Genomic DNA, 10,952 nt, shown 5'->3' with positions numbered 1-10,952 from the left:
TTTGGCCGATTGGTCGAATGTGCTATATCCATATATATAGGGAATTTAGATGTGTCAGTAACCTAATGTTCGTCTGCATTGGAACGTGATGGCAGAAATACTCGTCGTCAAGATTCCGAATGACCACATGGTGGTGATGGTGGTAGGTTCCTATGGGAGCAAACTGCTGAGGTCATTGGTCCCTAGGCTTACACACTACTTAATCTAACTTAAATTAACTTACGCTAAGGACAACACATGCCCATGCCCGAGAGAGGACTCGAACCTCCGACGGGGCGAGCCACGCGAACCGTGGCAAGGCGTCTGAGACAACGCGGCTTACCCCGCGGGGCTGATCGACCATGTCGGACCACCATAAGGCAAGATCCCAACAAGCTCACTGAAGCCCCTCCACATCCGTACTTCCCATCCAAGAACAACTACTGAACTTCCGCCGGCCGTGGTGGCCGAGCGGTTCTAGGCACTACGGCCTGGAACCGCGACACCGCTACGGTCGCAGGTTCGAATCCTGCCTCGGGCATGGACGCGTGTGATGTCCTTAGGTTAGTAAGGTTTAAGTAGTTCTAAGTTCTAGGGGACTGATGACCTCAGAGGTTAAGTCCCATAGTGCTCAGAGCCATTCACTGAACTTCCTGCAACGTTCGGTGTCATCCCAGATTATTCGTCAGAGACGAGCAGCAGCCAGATAAGGGAGTAGACTACCTTTAACACCAGAACACAGTCGCGTGCGTTTATAGTGGTGACTTGACTGGGAAACACGGACTGCTGCCAAATGGCGTCGCACTGCGTTCAGCGATGAATCACGGATCTTCACTACCATCATCGGTGAGTATGGTGGCGACATGGGGAAACTGACCCCTTTCCTTTTACAAACTGCCGCCTCGTCCACATGAGTTCGTGCCCGCCGTATAGAGTGCTCTGTTGACCTAGGGGATGTGGTGGTCGGGGAAGCGAGACGTTGGCGTGGAGAGTAGTGAGTCGGGACCGGAGGTGCTTCGGAGGCGACGTCCTCCTTTTTCGGTGTAAAGGGAGCCACGAAGCTCGAATTTGTGAATTCTCGAAACGCGTTGTGCTAAGGATCAAAAAGTAAGTAAGTCGTGCACTTTTCATTCTTTACATCACGAATGAAACAGTTGCAGGTTATACTGAATCATTTAATATAAACGAAATGAAGGTAATAAAGTTTTTCTAATTGTGAATGCTGTCTACTTCAAACCATGGGCCAGTCCTTAAACGTGTTTGATTTTGGTGAAGCGGCACTCTGAAAGGCCTGATTTGAAAGAGGTCCTATTGTTCCAATGTTTTGGAGCGACACAGCGGTGTTACTCATGGCGTCATGACATGGGCAAGGCATCGAGTATGACTCCAGGAAGAAAAGTAAGGAATAGTAGAGTTTAACATCCCGTCGATATTGATGTCATTAGAGACTGAGCACAACTAGTATTAGGGAAGGATTGGTAAAGAAATAGGTCGTGACCTTTCAAAGGAACCACACCGCCATTTGCCATAAGCGATTTGGGAAAACTACGGTATGACTTCAGGTCACGACTGGTAGTGTTTCAGTGAAGTCTGACGGAAAAATAGTACGTCACGGACATGCTGAGTACTCATATGTTACTTCTCACGCGACAGTATCGTGGTGCCATTTTTCAACTGTACAGTGCTATTCTCTGTTAACTGTCCGCGTGATTTCGAGGTACTTCCGTCGCCTGCAAGATCTGGATACCTGACCACGATACAGCGTGGGTGGGACTGGTTCAGAAGAAGAAGGACCAGTTATGACCGAGCGAGGTGGCGCAGTGGTTAGCACACTGGACTCGCATTCGGGAGGACGACGGTTTAATCCCGTCTCCAGCCATCCTGATTTAGGTTTTCCGTGATTTCCCTAAATCGTTTCAGGCAAATGCCGGGATGGTTCCTTTGAAAGGGCACGGCCGATTTCCTTCTCCATCCTTCCCTAACCCGAGCTTGTGCTCCGTCTCTAATGACCTCGTTGCCGACGGGACGTTAAAAAACACTAACCTAACCTAACTTAACCAGTTATGAAAGTTATCGATGAACTCGCCTCAGGACAAATGCTTTTATGACACTCTTCCCAACCGAGTCAATACATATAGTCAGGCCAGAGGGCGTACATGGTCATACTGATAAATTGGCTCATATAGATAAGTTCTTTATAAATGTGACTCGATTTCGTAATCAATGAAATAACATCACATACCCTTTCATCTCTTTGTTTCTCCTCTTCATCTGTATGCCTCACTGTTTTGGAACGCATTATATTAAAACTGCCTCTGACCACAAAAATCTATCCCTATACAGGAGATCTAAAGCCTTAGGCTCAAAGTAATACAGCCAGTAGAGAATTCTAAAGCGAGTACTTTGAGATTACAGACTATGATCAGAAATGAACATTTCAGATGGTGCAAGTCTTGACTGAGCCATCTGAGGCGAGTGAAAAACACAATGTGCAAATGTGCAACAAAAGGCCCGCCGGTGTGGCTGTGCGGTTCTAGGCGCTTCAGTCTGGAACTGCGTGACCGCTACGGTCACAGGTTCGAATCCTGCCTCGGGCATGTATGTGTGTGATGTCCTTAAGTTAGTTAGGTATAATTAGTTCTAAGTTCTAGGCGACTGATGACCTCAGATGTTAAGTCGCATAGTGCTCAGAGCCATTTGAACCATTTTGTGCAACAAAATTAAAGGATCACTTTTGCGAACCCCCCCCCCCCCCCCTCCCCCCAACTGTCTTTCATTCCGACGCTTCAGACAGCTCAAAGGTGCCTGTAACTTTCCCCTGTAATCGTGTAAAACCGTGGCGCCTTGTGAGTCACCCTCGAGCTGGCCGACGCCTCTAACAGCAAGGTGTCGACACTTGTAAAAAAAGCCACAGCTGAGAAGTTCATGCGAGTTTTAAGGTGGGTTAATGATGTCACATTGGCACCAAATTTCATCACAATTCTGTCCATCGCCGTCGCGGACGTGTCATAAGATTTAAAAGTCTTTACAGCCCCTCTTTCTCAAATTTCACCTCTACCCTTGCAGCCTCTGCAATGGAGGTCAGAACCGCGACACCAGGAGATGAAATCACGTGTATTCCTTATGGTGGCATAGGAAAACATTTCAGACACACCACCGTTCTGAGTCTAAACGGAAAGGTCTCTGTAGATCACATAAAGCTCGGCAATGAAACGACCTCTTTCCTTGGAGTGTTGATTCTCACACCATTTTCTGTGTGCGACTTCATACATAATGGTAAGGAGAGGTGAGCTACAGAGTGATATGGCAACTGTTGTCGTAGGAAAGCTGGACAGGAGCAGAAATGATTAACGAACAAGTTATCACAACAACTGAAGGATTACTTAACTTGTATTTCTCCAAATGTGCGAAGATTCCTCACAAATAATGCAACAAGAAACAAAATCCAGCTACCACAATGTCACCCAGGATGAGGCTCTCAGTACTAAGCATAAACTAAGGCGTCGTAGCGATGAAGCTCCAAGAGGACGTGGGGTTACATCGCTGCCAACAGTCTTATACAGGGTGTTACAAAAAGGTACGGCCAAACTTTCAGGAAACATTCCTCACACACAAAGAAAGAAAATATGCTATGTGGACATGTGTCCGGAAACGCTTACTTTCCATGTTAGAGCTCATTTTATTACTTCTCTTCAAATCACATTAATCATGGGATGGAAGCACACAGCAACAGAACGTACCAGCGTGACTTCAAACTCTTTGTTACAGGAAATGTTCAAAATGTCCTCCGTTAGCGAGGATACATGCATCCACCCTCCGTCGCATGGAATCCCTTATGCGCTGATGCAGCCATGGAGAATGGCGTATTGTATCACAGCCGTCCACAATACGAGCACGAAGAGTCTCTACATTTGGTACCAGGGTTGCGTAGACAAGAGCTTTCAAATGCCCCCATAAATGAAAGTCAAGAGGGTTGAGGTCAGGAGAGCGTGGAGGCCATGGAATTGGTCCGCCTCTACCAATCCATCGGTCACCGAATCTGTTGTTGAGAAGCGTACGAACACTTCGACTGAAATATGCAGGAGCTCCATCGTGCATGAACCACATGTTGTGTCGTACTTGTAAAGGTACATGTTCTAGCAGCACAGGTAGAGTATCCCGTATGAAATCATGATAACGTGCTCCATTGAGCGTAAGTGGAAGGACATGGGGCCCAATCAAGACATCACCAACAATGCCTGCCCAAACGTTCACAGAAAATCTGTGTTGATGACGTGATTGCACAATTGCGTGCGGACTCTCGTCAACCCACACATGTTGATTGTGAAAATATACAATTTGATCACGTTGGAATGAAGCCTCATCCGTAAAGAGAACATTTGCACTGAAATGAGGATTGAGACATTGTTAGATGAACCATTCGCAGAAGTGTACCCGTGGAGGCCAATCAGCTGCTGATAGTGCCTGCACACGCTGTACATGGTACGGAAACAACTGGTTCTCCCGTAGCACTCTCCATACAGTGTCGTGGTCAACGTTACCTTGTACAGCAGCAACTTCTCTGACGCTGACATTAGGGTTATCGTCAACTGCACGAAGAATTGCCTCGTCCACTGCAGGTGTCCTCGTCGTTCTAGGTCTTTCCCAGTCGCGAGTCATAGGCTGGAATGTTCCGTGCTCCCTAAGACGCTGATCAATTGCTTCGAACGCCTTCTTGTCGGGACACCTTCGTTCTGGAAATCCGTCTCGAAACAAACGTACCGCGCCACGGCTATTGCCCCGTGCTAATCCATACATCAAATGGGCATCTGCCAATTCCACATTTGTAAACATTGCACTGACTGCAAAACCACGTTCGTGATGAACACTAACCTGTTGATGCTACGTACTGATGTGCTCGATGCTAGTACTGTAGAGCAATGAGTCGCATGTCAACACAAGCACCGAAGTCAACATTACCTTCCTTCAATTGGGCCAACTGGCGGTGAATCGAGGAAGTACAGCACATACTGACGAAACTGAAATGAGCTCTAACATGGACATTAAGCGTTTCCGGACACATGTCCACATAACATCTTTTCTTTATTTGTGTGTGAGGAATGTTTCCAGAAAGTTTGGCCGTACCTTTTTGTAACACCCTGTATAGGAGTGGCAGAGGGCGCTCATGGTACGGAGCTGCAGGAGGCATGGCACAGCACGCGCGCACCATTGGGTCTGCAGATCCCGCACGATCACTATCGGCGTCAGATGGAACCTTGCAGTTTTGTTGCTATAACGACCGTGGTGTGGCATCGATATGTGACACTACATGCCTCACCCACCCTTCAAACTTTCTTACCGCTGTTGTGTAGTGTAGATGAGTGAACAACGACGGCGGGGGGAAGGGGGAGGGGAGGTGGGGGGAAATCTGCACGCAGGTGGCAGTGAGAAGACGAGAGACGAAACAGAGGCTGCTGCCGACTCCCGCAGACGCCCCAGCATATCATGGAAGAGTTCGTAACAGTTAACAATACTGGTTGTCGAAGATGGAGTATTGCTCATTACTCGCTGATATAGGCTAAACGTTTGGTACACCAAGGAGTACTGTGCGGAAAGCCGAACTAACATAGAATGAAATGTTGCAAAAGACGTGTCATCCTAATTAGAAGAAAATCTATCATGATGTATAGAAATTCTGTAAGGTTCGTGCCTCAACCATTGATAGGCCAACATGGAACATGTGAGAGAATGGTTCAAATGCCTCTGAGCACTATGAAACTTAGAACTACTTAAACCTAACTAAGGACAAAACACACACACCCATGCCCGAGGCAGGATTCTAACCTGCGACCGTAGTGGTCGCGCGGTGCCAGACTGTGGCGCCTAGAACCGCTCGGCCACCCAGGCCGGCCATGTGAGAGATATAAACCAACAAGACGTGCATCCAAACAGATTAAAAAAACTAAGTAGAAAACACAAACTTATCTCCATATCATTTCACCAACGATCATCATTTCGGCGAGCGAACAATATTGTGTACCTTGCACTTGACGAGCAGTAATTAGAGTGCGTTAGGTTTTAGTAATGAGCACAAGATAATGACTGCCTCCCAGCCAGTACAGCGTTTTCATGTTTTCAAAATCATAACGGGTTCGCTTTTTGTAATTTAATATGGCGAGATGTGACGCTTGCTTGATCTATGACGACTCTCAGGTTTAAATTTTTTTAAATCCAAAATAGATAGACCCCTGGCTGCATTCAGTGTAACTAATGGACCAGGAACCTTCAGCATCTTCAGAAGTACCACGAAAAGTGACCTTTTATGTCGTATCTGATCATCATATTTTGGGTAACTCTCGTACGATGACTCTAACCATCAATTTGGTTAAAACACAATCATATGATTACATCTTTGATTTGTTACTGACCCGAAAGTTCCGTCACAGGAAGGACGCATTTCGTTATCCTGTACGAAGAATCCGCAGCAGTTGTTTCTAACCTACATCTCTTCGTGAACGTACACAGGTCTAACGTAATCCATTGGAAGATCCTAATCAAAAGTAATTCACCTACGATGGACGTCGCTTACAAAACCCTCTAGTTCGACCTTTATTTGAGTGTTATTCATTGGTACGGTACCATTATCAAGTTGGACTAAAAAAGGATGTGAAGAAGATTCGAAGAATTTCGTGTTTCATCGCGGGTATGCTCAGTCAGCGGCGACTGCCAAACAAACATAAATGCAAAACGTTACAACAATGGCGGCTACAACCAACCGTACGTGCGTGGAGCGCGGGTTGCCGCGTCTACAATCCGCAGGTAACACTACTACAGACGGTCGTACACAAACAGAAACAACACAAATAACACGGGCTGTTTTCGGATTTTCTCCCGCTATCGTGACAGCTTCGGATGGTGCCAGCCGTGCTGCTAGCGTCTTGCATGTCGTAGTCCACAGCGCTGCGATCGCGCTTCTTGCCTTCTTCCCTTCCGCAATGTCACGTGCCCGCTGTATGCACGCGTGTACTCTTCCACCATGCGAGTATTTAGAGCACCGCCCGGCAGCTCCTCGGCAACGTGCTTAGCGTGCGCTGGCCGTGTACATCCCTGAGTTCGTCGAGGATGCATCACTGCCGCTTTCGAGACATCAAGCCAGGATCGAGTGCCTCATCTGCGCCGCGTCGATCGACTTCGCCAACGGACCATCCTCCAGTCAGCTCGCTTCGCTGGACGTCGTCTCAGGTCGTACAGGACTGCCGCCTCGCTGGACCTTGACTGCTACTCGTCCTCGAGCGACCTACCGCTCTCGGCTTCACAGACTGCACCTCCGTTATTGTAATTCAGTTCATTAGTGCCGATATAAGCACAGTTCTCTACTAACGGTGCGCCTCATTTGCAGCACATCGCTCCTTCTGGTCACGAACACGAAGGTGGGGTGCCTAGCTGGGAAACGTATTCTCCGAACTGCGAGAGCCCCCGTTGCAATTGAGCCAAGAAACATATTACTTCCTCCAACTTACATCTCGCATACTGTCAATTATTTGTGTTAAGTAAAAACTCTCAAGCTGCATCATGCTTCGTCACCCCCCCATGCCGCCCTCCACTCCCCAGAAGCCCGCTCCGTATAATTGGTCGGTTGAGTCAGTTCAGAGGTTGCAGGAAAGCAAAGACATACCATCTCCAAATGGCCAGTATTCGAACCGGATTTACTTACTTTTGTGATCACAAGGATAGTTACAGAAATTGTGGAGTATATGAAGAGGGACTTCACGTCCACCACAAAAAGGGAGGAGAAGGTGGAAATATGAACCTGGTGCTCCAGTATCATCGCTATATCCCGTACTTGCTTGCGAACTACAGATGTAGATATGGTTATAACGTGGACCAGGGAAGCTTATAGTAGCTGTTGCCTGATGATCAAGCATTATACGAGGAGAGCTGTCTTACCATCGTCAGCTTTACCAGTATTTCAAGGAAAGATAGTGTTTTGTGTTCTGTCGAAACCGAGGAAATAAGTGACAGAGGAATCTGCAAGTTGGGGAACAGTGACAGAATGGCAGAAGCATCTGGTTGCGGTATAGCTGAAGGAAAATCCTGATTTACGGCTGAAGAGGAAAAGCTAACAATACTTTATGATGACAAGACATAGATTTGAGCCCTGGTTCCAAATATGAACCCTACGCAAGTCCATTGTCCCGTCTCATTTCATAAGATTTGAGCGTGGAGCACCTATTAGCTGCAAATCCACAAAACTGTGAAGCTGAAGCTTTTACTAAAGGCGAAAGTTCAGTGTCCATGAACACAGAATTAACCACTTGAAACCAAAATCGCTTAAGGCACAGTGTGTAGAACAATGAGATGGAATGATAAAATTGATGTAGAGTTTACATAAAATTTGAACAAATTGTAATATTTATAGACTGCGTTAAATTTTTGCCAACTTATACTAACAAGTTTACTACTGAGTGGAGATACCTTCAGGTCTTTTGGCTCTGAGGAGAGTTTCACAGAACTATTATATCAAAAATGGGAAAATGAAAGAAAAAATCGAAACTTTTCCACAGAAAACAAAGAACCGTCTACTTAAGTATTTAATAATATTCTAAGGCCGGGGAAGTTCGTCCCCAATTGGAATTTATATATAAATCACATATCGTCCACTGGTAGGTCTCGACTAAGAAGTGTAACAGGCCTATGCCCAAATGTTTTGATTTGTACGTCTACGCCAGAGTCATCAGTATTGTTGTGTACCAGCTCGTAGACACCACTGACGGCTGTAGTGAATTGGAGCCGAAAGTAAACCGATATCAGAGGACGTATATAATCACTTATACTCACATACCACATTCACATACAGCATTCAGAAAGTCGTGTGTTGAAGCTGCGTAATGCAAACGGTTTCATCGGAGAGATCACTGGCAGCGTTATCATGGCGAAATAAACGTAAACCGGGTTTCGTGGAATTCAACTGACATGGCAGAACGAGCACTTCCGTCCTTATATCAAGCTCTAGAGGGTATATTCTGTGGATTTCACTGACAGCAAGTAATGCGCGTCTTCTCGGACTGTGATTATTAGGCAAGGACATATCCTTGTCCAATGCGGGATCGCGTTCAGTGTTAGATGATCTTGTTGTAGATGGGACGCTAAAATCTCTCCATTCATCCTTTACTCCGTATCCTCGGAGACAATAAGAATCAGGAGGATATCCATATGGACAATGCGGCAAGGTCTACCGCCACATCCTCCTTCCGTTTTTACCACGACATGCAGCAGGGATCTACCTGAAAAGAAAGCTGCGCAAGTATTCACCCAGATCTTGATGAGATTTCGAAGTGGAAGCAAAGCTTGGCAACTTGCTCTGAGTATTCAGAAACGTAAAACTGTGCAACTGTTAAAACGCAAACGTAATCTGTTAACTCATTCAAATATGCTGATGTGACAGTTGATGGGGCTATAAAGTGGAATGATGACATAACTTCGATAGAGGGCGAAACTGGTGACGGACCTCGTATCTTAGGTAAGATACTGGGAAAATGCGAGCTATTTATAAAACAGGCTGATTGCAAAACACTCATGCTTCCCATGCTAGAGTATTGCTAAACTGGGACCAACATCCAATCGAACTATACTTAGAAAGCCTACTTAGAAAATTTCAAGTACTAGTATCAGGAGAGGAATCTAGGACTACGCTACAAGCCCTTTCATAGAGTTCACGCAGACAACTTAGACTAGACACACTACCTAGATACGTACTTCAGCGCTCACTCTAGAGGCCCTCCATACGCGAATAGAACGGGAAGGAACACTAATACGTGACCTGTGAGTACCTTCTGTCATGCACTTCACACTGATGTGAATGTACACGTAGCCGTATAAACAGGAATTCATGGTACTCCGTTTCGGAATATATTATAAAAATCCTTGAAATCACATCATTGATGTATCTGGACTACTAAAGTTACGTTTATAACATCGCAGTTAGCGCAGTCAATGCCCTGTAGCAAGTCTGAAGGGAAATATTGGATGTAATCCATATTCTTGTGCTTCATCGCATTTTCAAGGGCACCGTGATCACACAGGATCCGACAGAATGAATGTTAGGATGTAAGAAGGACAGAACTTCGATACCAATTGACAAGTTTATTAAAATACACATTGAAAACAAAGAAAAACATATGTCATTACATATCACATGCGGCCTTTACTTAGTTCTGATATAACACCAAACATGGATCAATGATGCCAAACGTAGCCATTATAACACATATTTTGATAAAACCAGGAAAGTGAACTCATGTGCCTGATTCAGTGGTCCTTAAGGGACATGATAATGATATGTCGGGTGGTATTTCTGATTATGGACTCCTAAGTAATAATTCCTGTTTTGTTGTTTGAGCTAAAAATATTGCGGTATTATATTAACTACACTAAATGAACAGAAAAAACTATTTCTTTCAGTTGTACTTATAAAAAAAGTAGTCTTCAGTAAAACATATGTATACTCGTTATGCGATACCAATCTTTGTTCTACGAAGTTATAATTATTTTATCTACGAAGAGAGAGACATTAGATCGTTTCCTTCTTCCCTTTGTGGCAGCGACACGATACGGATGTAATGTCTTCACTGTAACGTTTTGCTAATAATAATTGGACCATGACGCAACGATCGGGCGCTCATGCGCTCTATCGTTAGTTATTTTATTACTAGGAAGTCGAACCTGCATCTTAATTCGATGTCTGATTAACTTCTTACAAAATAATCTCTTTTGTATTAACATTAACTGCGTATACGACCGTTCGTCACCAAGTGCTCCGTTAACCGTTGGTGACCACTTTGGCCTGAATTTAATTTTCACTCAAGCTAGCAGAGCCAATTATTTAAAGTAAAAAATAATCAGTATTTACAACAGTTTCAGTTCCAGATAACGATAATTGTACTTTCTCTTTTTTTACCGCGTTTGAAGTGGACTTTTTTGTTTGAGACTTTATG

The sequence above is a fragment of the Schistocerca americana genome, chromosome 3 (genome assembly GCF_021461395.2).
Source record: "Schistocerca americana isolate TAMUIC-IGC-003095 chromosome 3, iqSchAmer2.1, whole genome shotgun sequence".
Classification (NCBI taxonomy): Eukaryota; Metazoa; Arthropoda; class Insecta; order Orthoptera; family Acrididae; genus Schistocerca; species Schistocerca americana.
The sequence above is the reverse complement of the archived record's forward strand: the minus strand, read 5'-3'. Positions refer to the sequence as shown.